At 32.5% G+C, this 24,177-nt stretch overlaps 1 protein-coding gene and 1 long non-coding RNA gene across 8 annotated transcripts in view; both read left to right on the forward strand.

The window, feature by feature from the left end:
• Positions 1–24,177, forward strand: part of Shaker (potassium voltage-gated channel protein Shaker) — a 115,054-nt gene that overhangs the window by 60,713 nt on the left and 30,164 nt on the right. The window lies entirely within an intron of this gene.
• LOC145966947 (uncharacterized) lies at positions 10,276–15,057 on the forward strand. Its single transcript, XR_014437246.1, has 3 exons — positions 10,276–10,512; positions 10,602–11,976; positions 12,044–15,057. It is a non-coding gene; the product is annotated as an uncharacterized LOC145966947 (long non-coding RNA).

Raw genomic sequence — 24,177 nt, forward strand, 5'->3', positions numbered from 1 at the left:
CGCGCATACAGTTCTTGCGCTCCATACTTCACTGGAAAACTGTAGAAGAAAAGTTACAAATAACAAAGGATCAATGCGGGCATTTGTTACAAGTATATAAGTATATAATATCTAGATTCTCTTTGAAACTCTTTTGAAATTTTTTTCACGAGACAGTGCGATTGAAATTCTTAAACAAAAATATTATTTTTTATCACTATGTTTTGTATGTAAAATTATGTAATTTATTATATTTTTATACGTATACAACATGTGCAGAATAAGATGAGAAAACGGAAATTATTACTGTTTGGGTATATAATGTGTATGATAAAAAGAATAACCTGCACCGCAGAATTTGTGCCAAAATCGTGCCAAAGAACCAAATGATAAAGGTCATTTTTGCTTTTGAAGAGAGAGAGAGAGAGAGAGAGAGAGAGAGAGAGAGAGAGAGAGAGAGAGAGAAGGAGAGGGGAAAAGAGAAACACAACGAGGATTTATCGCGCTGCAGCGAGTGATGTTACACTTGGCAATAATTAAATTGACGCAGAATGCAAGTAGTAAACTCAGTTGTAGCGGAAATAGTAGGTGCCCTATTTAAACAGACAATTCTTTGAAATTAAGTAAAATAATATATGGGATCGTGTTGTTTTGTTTATCATACACACAAGAGAAGGTCCATATATTACTTTATATTATATTAATTTTAGTGTGAAAATAGTAAAAAATATGTGTAAGAGTGTATATATCTTTTATTTTTTTTTATAAATATTTTTTATGTATATATCTTTTATTTTTTTATAAATATATGAGATCATATTATCCAAAATATACCTAAGATAAATATATAAAGTAAATATGTAAGATTATATAATCCAAAAAAGAAAATCATCGGTGAAGCTAGATAAAATTATTCATAAAACAATGTGTTTAAATATAATTGTTAGCAATATAGTTGTTAAGCGTGAAATAACTTTTTATCGGAACGCGGATGCGCACTTTTGTTTAAGAATTAACTTTCATTAACTCAATAAATTAAATCTGTAAATTCATCTACGTTTACGACAGTGTGACTGTACATGACAGACTTCATAAACCTTAACGAGTTCCTACAAGGAGAAAGCAGAAAGGAGAAGCGAAGAAAATAATGGGTTAATATCTTCACGCACAACAGGATTGCAGCGGGTGTTCCATCGGTTAGATAATCGATTTCCGATATCGAGTTGACCGGCCTTCGGATACACGCGAGATATAAAATGTGTATCTATTGCGGTAACGTAAGCTATCGATATATATGCTGCTGCACGTTAACCCGCAAATATTCGCGCTGTATTTTATTAAAAATGTTTTCTTAGGAGACGATTATTAGAAGAATTATTTATTGTCATTTTGTAATTTTTAATATTTCTTCTTTAGATCCGATACATTTCGGAAACCGGATTCTGTCATCTTTTAAAATCGACGCACCAATATTCTTATCAATATCAAAGATATTCGATTACTTTCTTCTTCCTTTCTTGCTTTAGTCCAGCGAAGAGTATCACAAAATATCTCCAGAAAAAGCGGTGAGATGTACAAGAACGGTTAATAATGATGCTTGGCACGCTGTCCGAAAACTTTCGAAATTGCCTACTTCTTGTCATCCAAGATTACGCTTTTCTCGCATGCGATGAGGGAAATGGAACGGAAAGGTTACGGAGAAATTATCGAGAGAGTGATTAAAAAATATCGGCTGCCAAATACGCGTATAGCTGTGGTGAAATTTGTCATTCGGGAAGCGAAAATTGTCTCGTTGGGATATAGTTATCATATTTCAACATGGCGCGTATTTATTTATTTTCAATAAAAGATTGAGAGAGATTTTTTTATAGATAGCGAATTTTTTTATAGATAGCATCGAGAGATTAATGATAGACGTCTTCAGAATGTATCGTTTAATTTGTTCATGCGTACGCGTTATGTCATGAATAGGAAATAGCTCTCTGATTCTCTACTTAACAAATACCTTTCTCTCTCTTTCTTTTTTCATATAATTTAACAGGAAAGGTTAATTATTTAACAGGAAAAAGACAATTTTCATTGATTATATTTTATTTTGCATTTATTATTTTGAATAACATAATGGTAAAGAACCAGTTGCAACTTATATCTCACATATTTTTCTAGTCTATAAATATCGTTTTCTAACGATTATTTGTTAGGATAAAAAATATGCAAATACACTACATAAATATATCAATGGCTCTGCTACAGATAACTACGGAGACATTTGGACTCATGCCACCCTCCACTATACATACAGCTTTTTGTTTATTATACAATTAACTTCCCTTCGTGGAGATTTGGATCAATTGCGTCAGTGACTTTTGGGGTATAAGTAGACGGTTTTGGAGTAGGCATAATTTTTTATATTATTCTTAATAGCACCCTCATAACAGCTACGATATGCGTCGCAATAAATTTTTATCTGTTGATAGAAAAACGCATCGTTATCCTCCGACAAAAGCAATTATTAGATCCAAATTAATACTTACAGTATTATAAGTCGACGCAGGATTACATTGGGATTATAATCGTAATCGGGAATAACTGTATTCAACATAATTATATGGGCGGGATTGGGTGGCGCAGACCAGAATTGCCATGATTAAACACGCTACTGTTAGCTGCATGTTATAACTTTGCACATCTAATGTTTGCACCGTAGTGCAGCAGCGCGATATTTATATCGCACTGTCGAATGACAATTTCTATTTGTTAAGCATTGACAATGAATAATTGCATGCGTCTATTTCGCCAGTTGCATAGTGTTACTTAATGAAAGTAATTAATAATATCGCGAGATGCTAAAGTGTTCTGCATTTTTCTTGATGTATGTGTTGCTAATATAAAAGTTGCCATATGCGGAAGCGATGTTAAGAGACAAGTGTATTCAAATAAATTCTGACGTTACAACAAAAAAAGATCTTTACGTTTAAAAGTAGAATGGTATCATTTTGTCAAACATTTTCGAATTACAATTTTCCTTAGACAAATAAATGAAAGATAGAAGTTAATTAGTATATTGTAGTACGGTTGAAAATTTATCATACAATAAATTAATTTTTTGAATAATGTGTAATGATAATGAAAAAATAAAATTAAAATTATATAATATTAATATTAAAATTATATAATTTTTTGTAAAAAAATTGTTATACAGGGTGTCCCGAAACTACCGCTTCATATTTTAAAGGCAGATTCTCTGGCCAATTTAAAAACGATTTTTCCTCAGCGAAAATGTCGAGGGAGAGCATTATTTTTTGCATATTCCCAATTTTTGTCATCATGTATCTTTCTAACTAAGCCTTAAATTAAAATTCTATTAAAGTAAACTCTACCTAAAATTAACTAAAGAATGTGACTTTATTAATATTTTATTCCCATAAGGCTTAGTTTGCGAAAAACCCTTTATTTTCAATCGTTTATAACTCGAAAACTATTAGTGCCTCGACATTTTCGCTGAGGAAAAATCGTTTTTAAATTGGCCAGAGAATCTGCCTTTAAAATATGAAGCGGTAGTTTCGGGACACCCTGTATATATAATCAGGACCGTCTTGACCGCGTGTGTAAAATGTGGTGAAATTAGTCATTCGAAAAGCGAAGATTGTTTCGTTAGTATGTAGTTACCATATTTTAACATGACGAGTGAATTTTATTTATTTTCAATAAAAGATTGAGATAAAAGAGGGAGATTTTTTATAAGGTAATGAAATTTTTTATAGATCGAGAGATTAATGATAGGCATCTTCGGAGTGTATCGTTTAATTTGTTCATGCGTTTGCGTTATGTCGGGAATAGGAAATAACTCTCTGATTCTCTACTTAAAAAATATCTTTCTTTCTCTTTCTTTTTTCATATAATTAACAGGAAAAAGACAATTTTCATTGATTGTATTTTATTTTGCGTTTATTATTTTGAATAACATAATGATAAAAGAACAGTTGCCACTTGTATCTCACATATTTTTTTAGTTTGTAAATATCGTTTTCTAACGATTATTTGTTAGGCTAAAAAATATGTAAATGCACTACACAATATCAGTGGCTTTACTACAGATAGCTACGAGAGGCTCATGTCACTCTCCACTACATACAGCTGTGTTTATTATATAATTAACTTCCCTTCGCGGAAATTTGGATCAATTACACATGCCATATGCGGAAGTGACGTTTGAGACAAGTATATTCAAATAAATTCTGACGTTACAGCAAAAAAAGATCTTTATGTTTAAAAATACGATGTCTTTTTACGATGTCTTTTTGTCAAACATTTTCGAATTACAATTTTCTTTAGACAAATAAATGAATGGTAGCGAAGTTAATTAGTATATTGTAGCACGATTGACAATTTATCACACAATAAATTAATTTTTGAATAATGTATAATGATAATAAAGAAATAAAATTATATCATTTTTTGTAAGGAAATTATTATACAGGGTGTCCCATTTAAGTTGATAATGCGAAATATCTCAAAAACGAAGCGTTGAAGAAAAAAATGTTTTAAACAAAAGTTAATTGACTTTAAGGGGGTCATAAGATGGTGTCATTGGTTTGACCTTGGATGGCATCGTTAAGGTGAGGTCAAGGACACCTTTAATTTCTTAAATGGAATCACCTATTTTTTATTACTTATTCTTGTAGCTTATTTCGAGAGCTTCCCAAAACACTATAATAAAGTATTTAAATAGAACCCCCTATTTTTTATTACTTATTCTTGTAGCTTATCTCGAGAGCTTTCCAAAACACAATAAAGTATTTCTTCATTGAGTACTTTTCGAGTTATGAGTCTTGAAATAATTTCTTAATTTTACATAAACCATATAATATCTAGTAAAATATTCAATTTTCGATCTTACCTTAATACTTTTATGTACAAAATAATGAGAGGAATCAATTGGTGTAAAGAAAACACATAGTTATTTGTAAGAAAAAATATGTAATTGTTAATTGCAAATTACATATTTTTTCTTCGAAACAACTATGTGTTTTCTTTACACCAATTGATTCCTCTCATTATTTTGTACATAAAAGTATTAAGATAAAATAATCGAAAAATGAATATTTTACAAGATATTTTACGGTTTATGTAAAATTAAGAAATGATTTCAAGCCTTATAACTCAAAAAGTACTCAATGAAGAATACTTTATTATAGTGTTTTGGAAAGCTCTCGAGATAAGCTACAAGAATAAGTAATAAAAAATAGGGGGTTCTATTTAAATACTTTATTATAGTGTTTTGGGAAGCTCTCGAAATAATCAATTATTTTGTTATGTACTGACTCAATTATATAATCATGATATGAAGTACAGTTGCGCATAGTAATTATGCACTGTATAAAATTTTATTGTTTGTGCATTATGCAATAATCAGTCTACAGATCAATAGAAAAAAAATAGTTTATACAAGTATAGATGTAGACTATTTCTATATAATATTTACATGTATTGCGTGTATTTGCGTGTGTGTGTGTGTGTATGCCTAGCATTTTTTATCTTATAAATTATAAAAATGTACATGTGTATGCTAATAATACACACACGCAGCTTAGAGAGCGCTGTATGAGCGTTACATCGGTGGAAACGATATCCATGCAAGATATAGTGACGTAACAAATAATAGTGGTTCCTCTTTTACCGACTGTTCGAAATCCATTAAAAGTATCTAAAGCAAGAAATTACACGAATCGCCCTTCTTTTTTTCAGTAATTTATTATAAAATTTTTTAAAAATAAAAGTTATTTCGAAGCTATAATAATAATACATTAAATTTTTTCCAATAGAAAAAATAGATTTTGTAGACTTCTTCTATAAATATTTGTAAATTCGAAATTATTGAAAGTGTCTAATTTTTCTTTTTTTCATTTTGTTTTAAAAAGATTGCAGTTTATCATGAAATAATAGAAGTTTTCTTTCTTATTTGATCATTAATCTTCTTGAATGATTTAAAGAAGCTAATTAATGATTCTTTTGTCAATAATAAATTTGAAATCCTATTTGATATTCTAGGAAAAAATCTTCTTTCCTTCTGCTTCTTCTTTACTTATTAAAGAATTGCATAAAAATATTCAGTATTTTAATTTAGTTGAATTATAATAGAATTGAGTTTATTTACAATCATATTTTTTCTTGATTATATTAAATTATTGTTTTTTCTGTATTGTAAATAATTTATAATCATTTTTATATGACATATGTACCTATGAAGTGTTACATTATGTTTTTAAATTCTTTGTATATTTTTAACTATAATATTATAAAGATGAGAGAAAATATATCATTGTACAGATAAGAAATAGCTTAGACTGTAGTTGATAAATACACTTGCAACTTACACAATCTTTCTATCGCGAGGCTTTCTTTCCGCGTAAATCGATCTACCTGCGGAAGAAATTTTATACATATACGAGTAACGTGTAAGCATACACGTGCGCCGCAGGTCGATGTATCGCGATTGAAAGGAATTTCTAGAGAGCCGCACGTGCGCGCGCGTATTTGCCTATATACACGTAAATTGTAAGCATAGTTAGCACACACGGAGTATTCCGTTTCATCTTTATGAGATCCTCGCAAATAAACGATATTTCTTTCTTTACGAATAATAAGTTTGATAAATTCTTTTGAACCTCGAGGATTTTTAATTTCGTAGAATTTTATCACTCTGTGTACCGACAAACACAATCTTTTCTAATCTTTTTCGACAGACATTCGTTGGGAACGTTAGTCTCGTCGGGAATGTCCTGTAGAGACCGTATGCGGGGCATACATAAGATTTGCAGAGTTCCTCGTGTGTGACTCGAGTATTCATCGATCCGTGTTGCGAGGCGCAATTATTCGCGACATATTTTCCACGTCTGCGTGCACCTTCGCGTTTTCCATTATTATTATTTCTTTCTTTCTCTCTCTCTCTTTCTTCTTCTTTTTCACTTGTTTCCACCTCTCATCATCTCGTAACAGTAGCTACGCGTCACAAATGATCGCGAATATTGTTAATCCCCGAGTGCATCCTCACATGCGCATTATAAAAATAGGACGTGAGTATCCTCATTTAGGAGCGACAATCATTATCCTGACCATTCAAAGTTTTATCCTACTCACATTTGTAAGAAGTAACTCAAATAATCGCATTATTCACGATTCTAGTGCTTCATTTCTCCTTTATCTTCATGGTATTTTCTTTAATATTATTTTCACGAATGTTCCGAAAATTTGAGGTACACATATTCATGCAGATTTCTCTCTCGATTGAATGCAACGCGGATGAGATAGATTCTCTCTTTCCAAGTTTTGCTAAATTAAAAGATTATTTATCTCCCTATCGATCAAAGGCGATCAAGTAAAAATTATAGTTGAATTAAATACAGTGAATTAATTAATTTTAAAATAATTTACACAATTTTAATAGTCATCTAATTTGAAATTCATCTTGTTTTATAAAAATGAGAGAGGGAGAAAGAGAAATTTATGTGCTCGTTTCTTAACTTCAGTTTCAGCTAGAAAGATGGAACGCATTTTCTCTCATCTTTCTCTTTCTCTTCTTTTTTCTCCCTTTACGTGTTTCGGAAAAATAACATTCGTTTGTTTGCATTCGTCACTCTTATGTTTACGCGACACGGCACGCTTCTCGATAATATCCGGTTGAAGTTTGCTCGACAAATTTATCGGAAATCGCGAACATCAGCGCCCGATTTTGTTAACGTTTGATTTCGTTCTCGGTATTTACCTCTACTCACCACCAGATTTAAATCTAATACAACGTGTAAAAGAATTAATAGAATCTGTAAGTTACTTAAATAAAAGAAAAACTGATATATAGTAAAAATTTATTTGTAAAATTCAAATATAAATTTCCGATATAATTTCGGAGTTTCTTTCAAATAAAAAGTAACTTGAGCTATATAATTTAGTAGTTTTTCAAAGAAGCTTGCAAATTGTATCTTTTTGAAAATTTTACTCTCATTATACTAATTTATCTATTAGTTTCTAAATCGATCGTGATAATTGAAAATGGTCGATCGCTTGGCATGCGTGACTGTCGAAACAATTTGTGCACAATGACTGATATGTGATCAGTTGCAGGATGATAATGTTAGAGTCGATAAAGGAGCGAAAACATACTGGTATTTGTCGCCATCTTACGGTAATATGACGAATTAAGTAACGCTTAATGGCGCGGTTTAAAAAAGTTGACGGGAGGGGGGTGCCCCTCTTTGTTTATGTCGTTGTCATCTCTTCCTATTTACTGTTATCGAGATCTTCCTGTTGGTCTATCGATCGAATTGCGGAAGCAATGCGAGAATTACTTTGAACACGATATCAAAGAGAAAAATGACTGATCTCGATAAGAAGATCATAAACATGAAAATAAAGAAATGATGCCGAGACTTTATTGTCCTTAAATATTGTTACCACCTAAAATATTTATATTTAAATATATATACACATATATAAGATCTTAAAAATTATATAAAAAATATGTAAGATCCTAAAAAATTGCAATTTAAGAATCAAAAAATTAGAATAATTTTTAATAAAATCTGTATAAAAATATGAAATATTTCTACAATAACTTTCTATTTCATTAATTTCAGTAAAACATTGAAATTAATGCAACATTTCATAGAAACAATATGCATACAACTTTGTAGAAAGCTCTTATTTATTTAATATTAAACTAGATCTCTGATTCTTGTTTCATTGTTCTCAATCTCATTGTTTATTTTGTATATGTGGATGTATATACATTCTTTATATTAGTTAAATAAAACTTTATTGCATTTACTTAATATCATATAGAATAATAAATCCAATTTTTCGTTTCGTAATAATGTTCACTTTTCGATAAATGGTCCTCTTAGATTGATCTTCTTTATGGAAACAATTATATATTCATGCTTACATACATATGTTTTGTAGCAAAAGCAAATATTTGCGTTCCACAGCGGATATATCCATATGATATGTAACATTCGTACGATATTATTAACGAATAATCCACCATTGGTTATTTTAAGAGAATGAGATGGTGATGGTTGTGTGCACGGATGGAGCTATCCGCTATAATTAGATCGCATTCTGAGGATTCATCCACGGTCGTTTTTAAGTGTTTAGACAATTTCGGAATCCGACAATATATATGAGAGAAACAGGAAGACAGAGAAATATGAATTTTGTTTCAAGGAAATTTTATTTGCAACCATCTGGAAATTGAGACATCAATTATCTTTTTTTTTTTTTTTAGAGAACATGCATCATTTAATTAACTCAATTTTTATGAAAAAATTAACGGACCTTCACTGTGAGCACGGTAAATAATTTGATACATGCTGATTATTAATTGGTCTGACATTTAAGTGATGTCACCGGAAATAAAATTTAATTCAATTTATATTATATTTTTCTTTCCTTTTTGTAATATTATAAAGCGGATGCACATGATATATACACTATTTATTTCCTTTGACGAAATATTATTTAATAAACATCAATAAAAAAATTTCAATCTGCAAAAAATTTGAAATCGGAATATCTTTATTTTTCACAAATTTAATACATGTCATTTAATCTATAGGATTATATAGTTTAAGTTAATCATTCAAAACAAATATATGACCATTTTTTTCATACTACAAAGATAAATTTGATATAAAAGCTTCATTAGATTTGAAATGATTTATAATTTAATCAAATATATATTTTAATTATTAAAAAAATAAATATATATCAAGTATATATATATATATATATATATATATATATATATATATATATATATATACACCTAGTATACACCTTCAATATTAAATAAATAATGCATCTTTATTATTAAAAATATCGCGTGAATTTTTATTAACCATGTTACAGTATACTAATTATAACTAGGCTACCATTCATTTACTTGTCTAAAGAAAATTGTAATTCGAAAATGTTTGACAAAATGATACAATTGTATTTTTAAACGTGAAGATGTTTTTTTGCTGTAACGTCAGAATTTATTTAAACACACTTGTCTCTTAACATCGCTTTCGCATATGGCAACATTTGTATTAGCAACATATATACATTACGAAAAATGTAGTAAACACTTTAGTATATCTCACGAAATTATTAGTTACTTTTATTAAGTAACATTATGCAAGTGGCAAAACAGACGCGTGCAATTATTCATTGTCAATGCTTAACAAATAGAGATCGTCATTCGACAGTGCGATATAAATATCGTGCTGCTGCACTACGGTGCAAGCATTAGATGCGCAAAGTTACAACATGAAGCTAATAGTGGTGTGTTTAATCGTGGCAATCCTGATCTGCGTCGTCCAGTCCTACCCTAACCCTAATTTTTACGATGGTGTTCTTTATCCTGACTATGTTATGCCTACTAAAGCTACTACTAAACATGAAACTACTACACATCGTAAAGGTCCTATCCGAGAGAGGATTTATTTTATTTAGGATGAATAAATTGCCGACCCTCCTACTCCTACTAACAAGGTTGGTAATGAAATAAGTATTATTTGGTATAAATATAAATTTCTAATAATTGCTTTTGCCGGAAGATAACGATGCATTCTTCTGTCAAGGAATATCTTTGCGACGCAGATGAGTGTACGTTTATTAAAGGATAATACACAAAAAATGGACAACGCCGCTACTCCAAAACCATCTACTCTAAAAGTCACTGATGCAATTGATCTAAATTTCCGCGAAGGGAAGTTAATTATATAATAAACACAGTTGTATGTAGTAGAGGGTGGCATGAGCCCAAATATCCTCGTAGCTATCTGTAGTAGAGCCACTGATATTGTGTAGTGCATTTACATATTTTTTAGCCTAACAAATAATCGTTAGAAAACGATATTTACAGACTAGAAAAATATGTGAGATACAAGTGGCAACTGCTTCTTTATCATTATGTTATTCAAAATAATAAATGCAAAATAAAATACAATCAATGAAAATTGTCTTTTTCCTGTTAATTATATGAAAAAAGAAAGAGAAAGAAAGATATTTTTTAAGTAGAGAATCAGAGAGTTATTTCCTATTCGCGACATAACGCAAACGCATGAACAAATTAAACGATACACTCCGAAGATGCCTATCATTAATCTCTCGATCTATAAAAAATTCCATTATCTTATAAAAAATCTCTCTCAATCTTTTATTGAAAATAAATAAAATTCACTCGTCATGTTGAAATATGGTAACTACATACTAACGAAACAATCTTCGCTTTCCGAATGACAAATTTCACCACACAAATTTCATCACACTTTGCACACGCAGTTAAGACGGCCCTGATTATATATATAACAATTTCTTTACAAAAAATTATATAATTTTATTTTTTCATTATCATTTATACATTATTCAAAAAATTAATTTATTGTATGATAAATTTTCAATCGTGCTACAATATACTAACTAACTTCGCTACCAATCATTTATTTGTCTAAAGAAAATTGTAATTCGAAAATGTTTGACAAAATGATACCATTGTATTTTTAAACGTGAAGATTTTTTTTTGCTGTAACGTCAGAATTTGAATACACTTGTCTCTCAAACATCGCTTCTGCATGTGACAACTTTTGTATTAACAACTTATATACATCAGGAAAAATGCAGAACACTTTAGCATCTCACGAAATTATTAATTACTTTCATTAAGTAACACTATGCAAGGGAAAGACGCGTGCAATATATTTATTGTCAATGCTTAAAAAATTTTTTTCTCATCGATTGTATTTTATTTTATATTTATTATTTTGAATAACAATGGTAAGAAAACAGTTGCTACTTATATCTCATATATTTTTAATAGACATCGTCATTCGGTATAAATGCGATATAAATATTGTTCTGCTGTACTACGGCGCAAACATTAGATGCGCAAAGTTACTACATGAAATTAACATTTAATCGTGACGATCTTGCGCCACACAGTCATATGGTAGTCCTGTAAGTATTGATTTAGATTTGATAATTGCTTATGATGGAGGATAATGATGCATTTTTCTGTTAACAGATATATCTTTATTGCGATTAATACAACGCCTGTTTTTATAATAACATGTTGGAAACTAATCCGAGTCCAGAGTTTGTTAGAAGGTCATTTAGGTCATCTTATGTTTTCTTAAATCTAAAATTGGAAAATCATGTCTTCGCGAAAGGAAGTAATAAAACAGAGTTGTATGTGTGTAGTGAAGGGTGTGTGTATGGCACCCTAGTGAGCCTAGACACCCTCGTATTCATAACAGAGCCATTGATATTTGTGTAAAGCATTTGCACATTTTTTAGCCTAATAAGAAAATGATATTTACAAATTAGAAAAGTATATGAGATATAAATAGCAATTGTTTTCTTATCATTGTGTTATTTAAAATAATAAATATAAAATAAAATACAATCGATGAGAAAAATTTTTTTTCATTTAATTATGTAAAAGAAGAAAGAGAGAAAGAAAAATATCTCTTAAATGTGGAATCAAAAAGAGATTACTTCCTAAGCGTGGATGAACAAATTAAACGATATTTATCACGAATTACAGAACGCCTAAGCATGTCTTAAAATTTATAGTTGATAAAATCGCATAAAATATTATTTATTGTTAAGATTCTGAATATCTGAGCTGACAAAATATGCAATCTCTATAATGGGAGTCAACATATTCTTATAAACTTGAGAGATTAATGTATTACAATCTTTTTTAAAAGTTTATTATATAAATAAAATCATAATACCGCTATCTTTTTTCGAACTGTCAAAATATCTGCGACGACAGTTATTCATGAAATCAGCATAGTGAAAAAATTAATCATTATTGTGGAAGAGCGATAATATTATAAACATTTGAATAACTTTTTTTTAGTAGGTGAATATTTTTTGTAAATAGCTTTTTTCTAATCTAATTTTTATATAATCATCATGGTCGCGATTTACGAGGGGGTCGTCAATCGTTATTACACTATTACAATAATATTACAGTTAGTATTAGTGCAGTACTAGTGCAGTGAGTGTACACGTAATTGTTAGAGAACGTGAATCGATGATGGCAAATTGGAAAATAGCGACGGCAGTTACATCGGAAGAGGTTTCTTACGTGGATCCTCATCGTTACGTAACGAAAATAAGGATATAGATTGAGAGAGAAGAGAAAGCTAGGTACACGTGTGCGTGAGATAGACAAGAAAGAGAGAGAGAGAGAAGTAGTGTGTGCGTCATGTCGGATCCATTCACCGGCTTCGCAAAGATGGAGTAAACCAGGTCGCGGGCACAGTTTATCTAGGTCAGCTTCCCTGCTCTTTTCACGACCTCGATGGGAGCGGTTAACTCTCTGGTTACCATGTGAATACCGCTAGGCATCAATGAAACGTCTAGAATGACTCTGATCCGGCGAATTGTCGTTAACGAGTCGCTCCACAAAGTCATTTTCGTTATGCACTCATATTATGTATGATTTGAAATGTCATCGAGATTTTGCTTGAATTTTATTTTTGTATTGAATATGTTCGGGATACAATGTATTACAAGATGAAGAAGCCGAAAATCGTAAATGGACTATTCGTCTATACGAATAGTTTAATTTTGGTCTATATATATAGACGAATAAAATATAAAGAAAAGAATTTCTATATTTAATTTATTTATAAAATAGAAGTTTCTTTATTATCATGAACGCAATAGAATCATAGTTGTTCGCGTTACTTCAGTTCGTTTAACCTCTTATTTATCGGAATGTGAAGCCATCGACACTCTCGTTGCTAGAGAAGCTCTTAAGATCAATCGTCAAGTGCATCCAGTGATACACATCTTTATCTATTGTCTTCTTTAGTTTTTAGTAGTTCTTGATAGCGTGTCGTTATTTGAGTTTTTTAATATCCTACTTTTAGGATTGGAATGCTTCACCTGCTCCATCTAGACTATTTGTTTAGACACTGATAATTTTTGTATATACTAGACATAGTTTAGATTTTGTAAATATTGGATAATTAATGTTTTTCGAATCCAAATTGTATTAACTTTAAAGAGATTCTTTCTAACAGATAAATTTTTATAATCCAGTTAAAAAATATATCAATGTACTTTAACCTATGTATAGGATGTTGCATTAGCGTAATTTTATTTATTGCTATTGATAATAATGATAATTTCAAAGTATCTTGACAATAATTAAAGAACCATTCTCCGGACAACTAGCCTAGTTGCGGAATCTACGCGACATTGGCTTAGCTCCACGTCGCGTTGCGGATCGCGTTTCGGTGGCCTGAATACGCGGATATTTATCGACATATATTAACTTTCGACCACGAATTCCGCGCTGCGATGAATCACAAAAAATTGCTTCGCTCGGTTTCGAGCAAATATGAAAAAACGTATTAAGAAACATGCACTTTCTATAACACACACAGTGTACATTTTTTTAAAAATCGTATAAAAAAGTTATTATCGAGGCACTTTGTTGCGTAATAAATAACGATGCAACTGTGATGATCATCGTGTGACTTAAAAGACGAAACGCTGATTAACGAACGAACATGTCGAATCTTTGACAATGACTGTTCATCGCAAATTGCGTCTAAAGGCGAAATACAGGAGAAGATAGCATAGAGATAATGGCTTTATGCGTTTAATCATTTAATTCCCGTTAACAAGAGAGAACGGGAAGGGAAATTAATTTCTCTCGGTCTCTTGTTACTCTCAAACGGACGTGCTGCTTTTTGTTAAATGCGCGTTGACGTTGACGTTCGTTCTTCACAAAGAACTTCCCGTCGAGTCTCTTTTCTCCCTTTTTCTCGGACGTTTCATAACCGTTCGACGTTCAACTGAATGAAAAAAAAATTTAAATAAAAACCCGTTCCAATGAATCATTCAATTATACGTGTTGCAACTTTTATTAGCCGTCATTTCGAACGAATGCAGCAATTCAAAGCTGTTGTTTGTTGAGAATTCAAAGCTGTTGTTTGTTGAGTTTGCTTAGAAATTTATTGAATTAACTGTTTGATATTAATTTGTGTTGAGATTATTGCGTTAAATTTAAGTAACGAATGAGCTTATTTGATTATTATAAGTGAAATTAAATAAAGTTGATTTTAAATGTGTACATATGTATTTATATCCTATAAAATCGTAAACTAATTTATCGATTTAAGAGCTGGACGTCAGGATTGTTGTTCGTTTTATTATGATTTTACAAAATGTTTTATTTAAAAAAAATCTTAGCTTACTTAATGCAAGGCCGAAAATTGCCACACAGAAACAATTCGGAAAAATTCATTTGCGATCAATAACGCGTGCTTTTTTCCTTGAGTTGAAAAAAAGATTTTCAATTGTTATGTATATACGTAATTATGAATCCGACATTTAATTTAAAATAGAGAATAAATAAGTTACGGAAATAATATACATTGTAAATTGTAATAAATGAATTTATATTAGTCTTATTTGACTAGCTATTACTACTTAAGAGCGTATAGAAGTAGTACAGCTGTATTTTTGGCCCGACATGCGCTCTTGGAAGACGTACTGACCTTGGCTTTATGGTAGCAGAGTCTCAGTGGATCAGCTGACTCGGTCATGGTGAAAATGTGCGATAAAGAGAATGAAAAAAGTAGCGATGATAATAAGAAAAACGCGTAGAAATTGTAAGAAGGAAAAAGAAAATAACAAAAGCACAAGAGAAACCAAGAGAGGAAAATAGACAATGAGCATTATTATGCTTCTTTTAGTAATTATATATTAATAATTAATTGTTATGTACAAAACACTGTGCACGTATGTTAAAAATGTATTAAAAATTTACATTTCTGAAAGCGAGATGTAAAGAGTAGAAGAGAGAAAAATAGTGAATATGTAGTAAGGATAGTGGAGCGTTGTAGGGTTGGTGGGCCAGGATCAAGAATAGTGGTTGGGGGACGGAGGTTCGTGGTAGGGACATAAGTCGTGGAGGGGGATGTATTGATTGCGCGGTTAGTGCAACGAGAAGAGATCAGGCAAGACAGAGAGAGAATCACCAAAGAGAGAAGTAGAGATGAGGAGAAAGAGAGAAAAGCTATCGGTGAGAGAAAGTGAGAGAAAGTGAGAGAAAGATAGCACGAGAATGGCGAGGGATGGTAAAGACTTGTGTAACCGAAACAACATGACCAACGCAAACAAGAGAGGGAGAAAGGAAATGGGAATTGTTATTGATAGAAAACAGGATGGAGGTTAAAAAGGGGATGGAAGGAGAGGAATAGGTAAATGAAGATGGAGGTGAGCCAAGAAGAAAGTAGGACAAGAAGATAAAAGAAACGAAGAATTTACACTGCGAGAAAGTGCGAAAGAGAAAAAATTTTCAGGGAATATTATTGCAATTGAATAAAATTGCCGCAGAGCTATCGGAATGAAATTACTCATGTGAAAGTACAAATACAATACGAAATTTTGAGAATGGGATAGAAAAGGAACATGAAACATCGCGCTATATGCGATTCCATTTTTCCTGTATATCCGGAACGATTCGATTTTCAGTATATGTCGTCTCATTTTAATTCCTTATTTTCTCATTTGCTTTCACAAGTTGCTTTAAACTAGATTTGTATTATAAAAAGACTAAAGTACAAAAGGAAAACAAAATGATTTAAATTTAAATTACTAAATGATACTTAAAAAAATTAACTAAAATTTTTATATAAAAATAGAAAAACGTCTAATGAGATGTTTACTAAAATAAAATCATCTTTATATATATTTTCATCTTTCAAGTTATGAAATGTTTATATAATTTTAAAATTAGTTTTTACTATTATTACTTAATCGGGATATAATTAAATATATATACTTTACATTCTTTGATTTAATAAAAATTTTAATTTAATAAAATAAAATGCATTTAATGATTTACAGAAAACAATTAACGATGCAGATTAAGTCTTCTTTGACATTCCTTATTATTTTCTTTTTTTTCATACTCTACAATAAGGGAATTTTTTCGAATCGTAATAAATATGTGAACGTAACAGTAAATAGTTTGACATCTTACAGTGATATTCTTTTGTTCCTCTTTTGAATTATTAACGTTAACGTACGTAACATTAGAAAGAATTTAGTAATCAACCAAAGGAAAAAAAGAATAAAAAATGAGAGAAGTGAAAGAGACCAGAGATAAAGTGAATGGGACAAAAAGAAGAGGAAAAAGAGAAAAAAAGAGAGAGAGAGGGGAGGAAGGGGAGAGAGAGAGAGAGAAAGAGATGAGAATCAATGTGTTATTCTGCAATGCTGCCATACGCTATTATTTCCTTCCACTCTGGGATGTGTGCCGAGGGAAACTTTCGTGAAGCTTTCGTTTATGCGAAATGCTATGCTAGTCAATGTAATGTAGGTCGCTTAGTTGCTCGCTGGCTGGTGTGAGTCACGGAAGGGAAGATGCGCCAGGTCGCGTCGAGTTGGAGTTGCAACTCGATGAGCGCCAGTGGGTTGGCATTTATCAGATTTGCGATATACCGAAAGGCGCGAAATGACGAGTTTTCGATTCTAGTTGTAATAAATCTTAAGAGTAGTTAATTATTTAGGCGATAAGTCTATATCGAATGGATTGTCGATCCGATTTTTGGGAGATTATATACATTATATAATTTTCAATTTTTAAGATGAGATTCTATTTTCTAAAGAATTAATTAAAGCAATGACAGTAATACAGTCTGATTGCATTTGAATTATATCTTCTTCTTTCAGGTGGTACAAAATTGAACTAACATTTATGCATCAATAACTGATACTATATAGTGTTGGGTCATTGTAATCCGTTCACAGGATTGCATTATCATCATGCGCAAGTTTCACTCAAAGTTTGTTAAAGCCACCGATGAAATGGCGTTAATCAAGTTGCGGTTTTACGAGATTGATGATAGAAAGCACTGCCGAATCATGAGAATGTTATGTTAATTTTGCCTCTGCCTTGTTTCACAATGACTTTTTTCCAAAGTAATGGTAGTATATATTATGTGTGTCTAGCGGAACTCAGTATTGTATCCGTATTGTCATGTTTTAATCTTACAATTATATCAATTGTTTTTATATCTTCTTCAAACTTTTATAAAAAAATATATATTTCAATGACAAAGATATATATTATAAAAAATGCATTGTTTTTTTTCGGATATTTAATATACATGATCAGTGATGAAAAATTCATGATGATGTTGACGATGATGGTGACAATGGTTATGAACGAAGACCCCGCTCGCCCGATTTGTCATCATCCCTCTTTGCTGCCTTCTTTTGTCATTCTCATTCGCGCGAACCACCCACTTTTTTCTCTTCACAGCGTATTAAACTTTTCTCATCCACGAACACGACAAGCGGTCTGTCTTATCCACAAAGGGGAGAGAAGGATAGAAATCTGGAGTGTGAGGAGGATTGTGAAGAACATGCTGGAATAGAATGGGGTTCACCTCGTTGCCCAGCTTGATTACGCAACAATCATTGATCTTTTCGATCTTTAGAACTTTGTGTTCTCCATAGTTAAAGTTATGTTTTATAGACGATTTAGACAAAATATTTTATCTTTCAGACATGCGAATAAAGAAGGATTGCGAAAGCGTAATCAGAGATAATTTAATTAAAGGAAGGGTTTACAGGAATACATGTTGGATTTTTTATTTGTCTCCGTACGTTTATTTCGTATATGTTTATTCTTTATCTTTATTTGAATAATATGAAGATAATAAAATCTAAGGCAAACATGCATGTTGACGCACAATTTTACAATTAACTAGGTATATTATTGTTCAATTTTTTTAAACAATCGCGATAATAGGTCAAATTAAGAGATTCAAGACACGTTCAACAGAAATGGGAGAAAACTGATTCGAGAAAAAAATTCGCATGCTAAGTAAATAAGGGTATTATATGATTGCACTACACGACTAAGGCAAACGAAACAGCCATGTAGAAAAAATACGTTCTGACGCGGCGTGGCGTAATGTGCATAGTCAAATACGGGGATATGCAATTTTGTGTAGGGTGAGTGGAAACTTGGTCAGGACGGAAAAGAGAAGGAAAGGCTCGGTGTTTTGCACGAAAGAGGGAGAGCGACGGAGGGTGGGATGGCGAAAGGAAGACGACATCCCCGCGCGCAGGGGGACACGCGCAGCTTTCCGACCGCTCCAGTGAGCGAAGCGTGTGCGACAAGGAAGAGGATACGACGGAAACGAGAGTCGCTTCTGTCCTCAATTCGCGATACTCCTCCATGCGTCGTGCTCCCACTACGGACAACCTCCGTCACCTCCATCCAGCTACAGCGAAGAAGAAGAGAAAAAAAAGAGACAGAGAGAGGGACAGAAAGGGAGGTGAGAAACGGAAAGAGGGCTCGGTACAGTGTGGCATCCTCAGACGAGTTCTCGTCGGCGCAGCGCGAAGGTGGAGCCGAGAGAACACTCCCTGGCCTCTCTCGCTCGCACCTCGTGGCCGGCTGTAGGTAGATACGCGAGGGATACGCGCGCGAGCGCCGTACGACGCGGGCGAGAGGAAGAGTGAGCGAACGGGCGACCCGAACCGTTCGGACGTATACGAGTGCCAGTTTCGCGGAGGAGTGCGTGCGCGAACGAAGCCGCGGCTCCGGTCGGCGCGGCGGCGGTGCTGAGTGCGGTCGTGCGCGCGGTACGAGGTGCAGTGAGGTGTACGAAGGTGTACAAGGTGCTCCGGAAAGGCGTTGTCGTTATCGCGGGAGAGGACGCTCTCTTCTCTTGACGATGATTAAACCGCGGCAAGGGCGACTCGCGAGATCCCTAATGACCCGTCGTTGCATTCTGCGCGACTTGGCGCGGCTGCTCATTCCTGTCGCCGAACGTCAGTGATCGACGAAATGCGCGAAGGCATCAGCGTCAGTTGATCCTCAAAGTACTTGGCACTGTTTGTCCCGCTGCGCCTTATCCTGCGTCGGAATCGTCTCGCCGGACAGGGTGGAAGACGCGATAAGGGTGGAAAAAATCGGGACGAAAGAAAAAAATTGGGAGAGAGAAAAGGAGAAGGACACAGACAGAATAATCGAGAGAGAGAGAAAGAGAAAGAGAAAAAGAAAGGTTGACGAATGATGAAAGAAAACCGGAGAAAAGCTGGGAATCCAGGAAGAGAATAGAGAGAGTCAGCAGCAGTAGCAGCAGCAGCAGCAGCCATTTTGATCGTGCGTTCTGCGCTGCCGCCGCTAACTACTCATCACAAGTGATCTCGGTGTTTGGTGATCTTGTATAATATTCTCGTGGTATACAGTGGTATCAGTGTCGGTGAAATTTACGAAAAAAGAGATCGATACCGGGATGAGAGGAGGAAGAGAACGATTCGAAACGGTGTGCCTGCGATAGAAGGAGTGCAAGAGATAGTGCGAGAGCGAGAACAAAGAAGAGTAGACACAAGGACGGCGAGAGTGACAGAGAGAGAGGGACCACCGAAGGGTGCGTGTTGTGCGGGGGTGCACCGCTCTCCGGTGGCATGGGGCTCGGGAGGGGGACTCGCCCCCTCTCGTAACCGCCGCGAAGCGCCAAGATTTCCCGCATCGAGTTCATCGAGAAATGGGGGCTGACCCCTGTCCTCAAACCGAGGCAGGACCTACGCCCCCACCGGAATGGTGCGGAGGAACACGGCGACACGAGGTAGGCCGAGCCGAACAGCCGCATTGAGTAGCAAAAGTTAACATAGCGGATAAAATATGATAGAAGGGTTAACGATGATAGATGACAAGTCGTCTGAGCATACGTGTATTATAGACGTACATATGTTTCGATGATTGTCATGAACCATGATTTCCGAAGAACCCGGGAATTAAGAGAAAATCTAATATTTATTTCAATTTGAACATGTATCTCTGGATTAATGTATGGATTCTTAGAATCTAAAGTCTTGGAAACTGCCGCGCAGTGATACAAATCGACGTAAGGTTAAACTAGAGTATGATTATTGAGATAACAGGTCATTCGCATGTATGTAGAGATAATCAATTGTCATTGATTGTGGTAGAGTACATTTATTTTTAGAAACTTTCGGGTTATACGCAAAGCAAAATTAATTTGAATAGAAAATTAAAGAATTTATATATAGACTTAAGTTTTCCCTTACAATTCTTAAACTCATGAATTTATAAATTTAAAAGCTGCAGTCTTTAAAATTTTTGAGATTTCTGAATCTCGCTCTTATAATTAGTTGTGCGATTGTTCCACGATCATTGATTTGCATGCGGATGGTGGGGTGGATCCGTGAGATATAGCGTGCATAAAGCAAGAGCATTGGAATCTCGTGGCATGCTTGATTCACTATAGTTCTGTTAGCTATTTGCTCTTACATAAGCTTTAGCTCCTTTTGAGTTTTATCTCTATCCAATCCCTATCATTTTTACTCGAACATTTTTTTCTCTTAGTTTTATTATATGTGATTATCATAAACAACTTGTATTTGACATATTTTTTTGTAATTTATGAATTTGTGCACATTATATTGAAATAATATTTTGAGGACCTTAAAAATATCGTTTCTTCATGTTGGCGTTAATTGTATAGAGAGAGAATAGTGAGAAAAATCAATTCAATCAAATTAAAAAAAAATAACAAATTGAAATTGCAATTGAAGGAAGCTTTTTTTCAATATATATTATGTATACTTACTAACATATAAAAGATTATTTGTAATTTCAATATGAAGATAATACAAATTTTATAAAATATATTTTTATTTTATTATTATTGTCAAGAAACCCTTGACGTCGATTATTATTTACTTTTATTTACAATAAATACACAACATTTGGTTTAAATTCAAGGTTCATATTTTGAAATTTAGGACATCTAAATCTATGACCTTGTTGATTAAATATTATCAGTATTATCTTTAAAACACAAAATTATTATTAAATTGATCATGGGTAAAAGCAAGCATAAATATGTATCACAGTTCTAATGAAGCAAAATTATATAATGGAATCTTCCTAGTATCCTACTTTACCGTGAAAATATAATTTATCATGTTATTACTTCGTTTATTATGTCAAATGTTAAGCTCTCGGAAATAAGCAGCATTAAAAACACATTATGATATTATATTGAGAAATAAATTATCTTTTCAGAATCTTGAAACCCTATCCCCAAGTTAAACAGATCATTATGGTTTCGGCACGACGAAGCACTTAAGAATTAGCCGTCAAAACTATGACTAGATGTAAATTTAACTGACAGTTGCATCGTGTTAACTCGTTTTCCACCGGTGGCAAACTCTGTTGAAACACATTTTACGATTTCATGCATTTGTAATTCGCACAAGAAACTATACGTTCTCGAAGACACGATAAAGATAAAGATCATTTTCCTGCGTTATAATATTGTTTACGGTTCGATCTGGCAGTAAAATCCACGTCTCCTCGCCAGAAAAAACAACAGGAGAAACAAATATAATCAATGAGCTGATCTAATAATAAATGCAATGATTATATATGTATGCGGATTTTCGCAATCGTTGCTATATTTTCTTTCTTTTCTTTTTGAACACACTTTGACTCACGAATAATTATTTTAAATTTAATCAGTATCGTACAGAAAAGATATCCAGATTATCTATTGCTTTTTTAAAACTAAAAACTTGTACATTTCACTTGTACATTTCAACTTGTACATTTCAAAATTTTTTAAATAGTAATAATCATTATATTTCAAATAATAATGCAGAATTAGGATTTACTGTAGAAGAAACACGTAAATTAAATATATAATAAATTATTGTTTGGAAAAATTGATATTTGAGAAATAAAGAATAAATATAAATATGAGACTTAGTCCTAGTTCCTAACACACATTTATGATCTCGCAATTATATTAATTACTTAATATGCAGCATGGCTAAAGAACGAGACAAAATTTATTTATCGCCGCTAAAAATATATTATCATTTCTAAAGTAGTTATCTTTAAGACAACAGGAAAGCATTCCTCTTTCTTCCTCGAGCCATCACTGGGATTATAAATTCTTTCCAGTTGTTGGGAGAATGTGTTACTGAGACAGATGTATCTTTTGACGTAATTGTTGTAAGAAATAAAATCTATCCAGATTTATAATGAGAGATGATAAACGAAAAATATATTTTAAAAAAATTTGAGAAGAAAATCAAAGGTAATTAAAATGTTGAAAATATAAACTTAACACATTGATAATTTTCGAAAAAGTAAATGAAACCAATATGTTTTTCTTTAAAAAAAAAAGAATACACTTTATATAAATTTTTTGAGAATAATTCTTCGCACAAAATCTAGTGACTATCTATAGAATATTTGAAAGTTTGATCAATATTCACATCCTTGTTAAATATAAATTCGTTCAATTTTATGGATCATTGGGAACAAGATATTTTTCGTATTCCTGATTCATCTCTTGCATACGAAGCTCTTTTAATATATATATTTAGATTATCTTCGTATGTGCGCACGCAAAGAAAATGCACTTTTGTAGGAGTTGTTACGTATGTGCATACGCGGGAGTGCTCGCATTCTTGCACTTGTAGAGATGAGATTGTTAGAGATGAGATTCATACTTTAATCTTAAGTGTTGAATGTATAAGTGCCGAAATATGTAAAACACGCAAAATATGCGATCGTTTTCGAAAAATCTTTCTTTAAAACTTATTTTGCATTTATATACTTTGCATGTTTATTTACATAATGGAATTTTTACTGTAAAAGTATTTTCTTGGATCGCGCGCTCTCGCCTCGATCAAAAGAAATCAATCAATTGAAATCGATCAATTGAATTTTCGAAAAGAGTTAATATATACAGCGAAAGAGAGAGAGAGAGAGAGATATTCTAAAAGAATTGAAATTAATTTATCGCAAGGAAAAACATTGTGAATATACAATATTACATGTCGACTTAAATATACAATATTATAAGAGAAAAATAATTTTTAAATTATTTTTCTCTTATAATATTGTATATTTTTTAAATTATACTTCCGCCAAATGAATCTTTCAATTTCCTACTTTGATATTTAGTTCTCTCGCACTTTTTCGTTTTATGTATTGTAACTTTATAAAGATCGTTAAGGGCTGCCGCATCGCTCCGCAGTGGCCTCTCTATTATTCGTGAAATATTCGATGCAGCAGGAAAATGTAGACGACGCATTAAGGAGCAGAAAGTAGCACGACGTGGTCCA

Source organism: Camponotus vicinus, unplaced genomic scaffold (assembly GCF_025532165.1).
Source record: "Camponotus vicinus isolate PSW18456_S1 unplaced genomic scaffold, iyCamVici1.0 SCAF_2, whole genome shotgun sequence".
NCBI lineage: Eukaryota > Metazoa > Arthropoda > Insecta > Hymenoptera > Formicidae > Camponotus > Camponotus vicinus.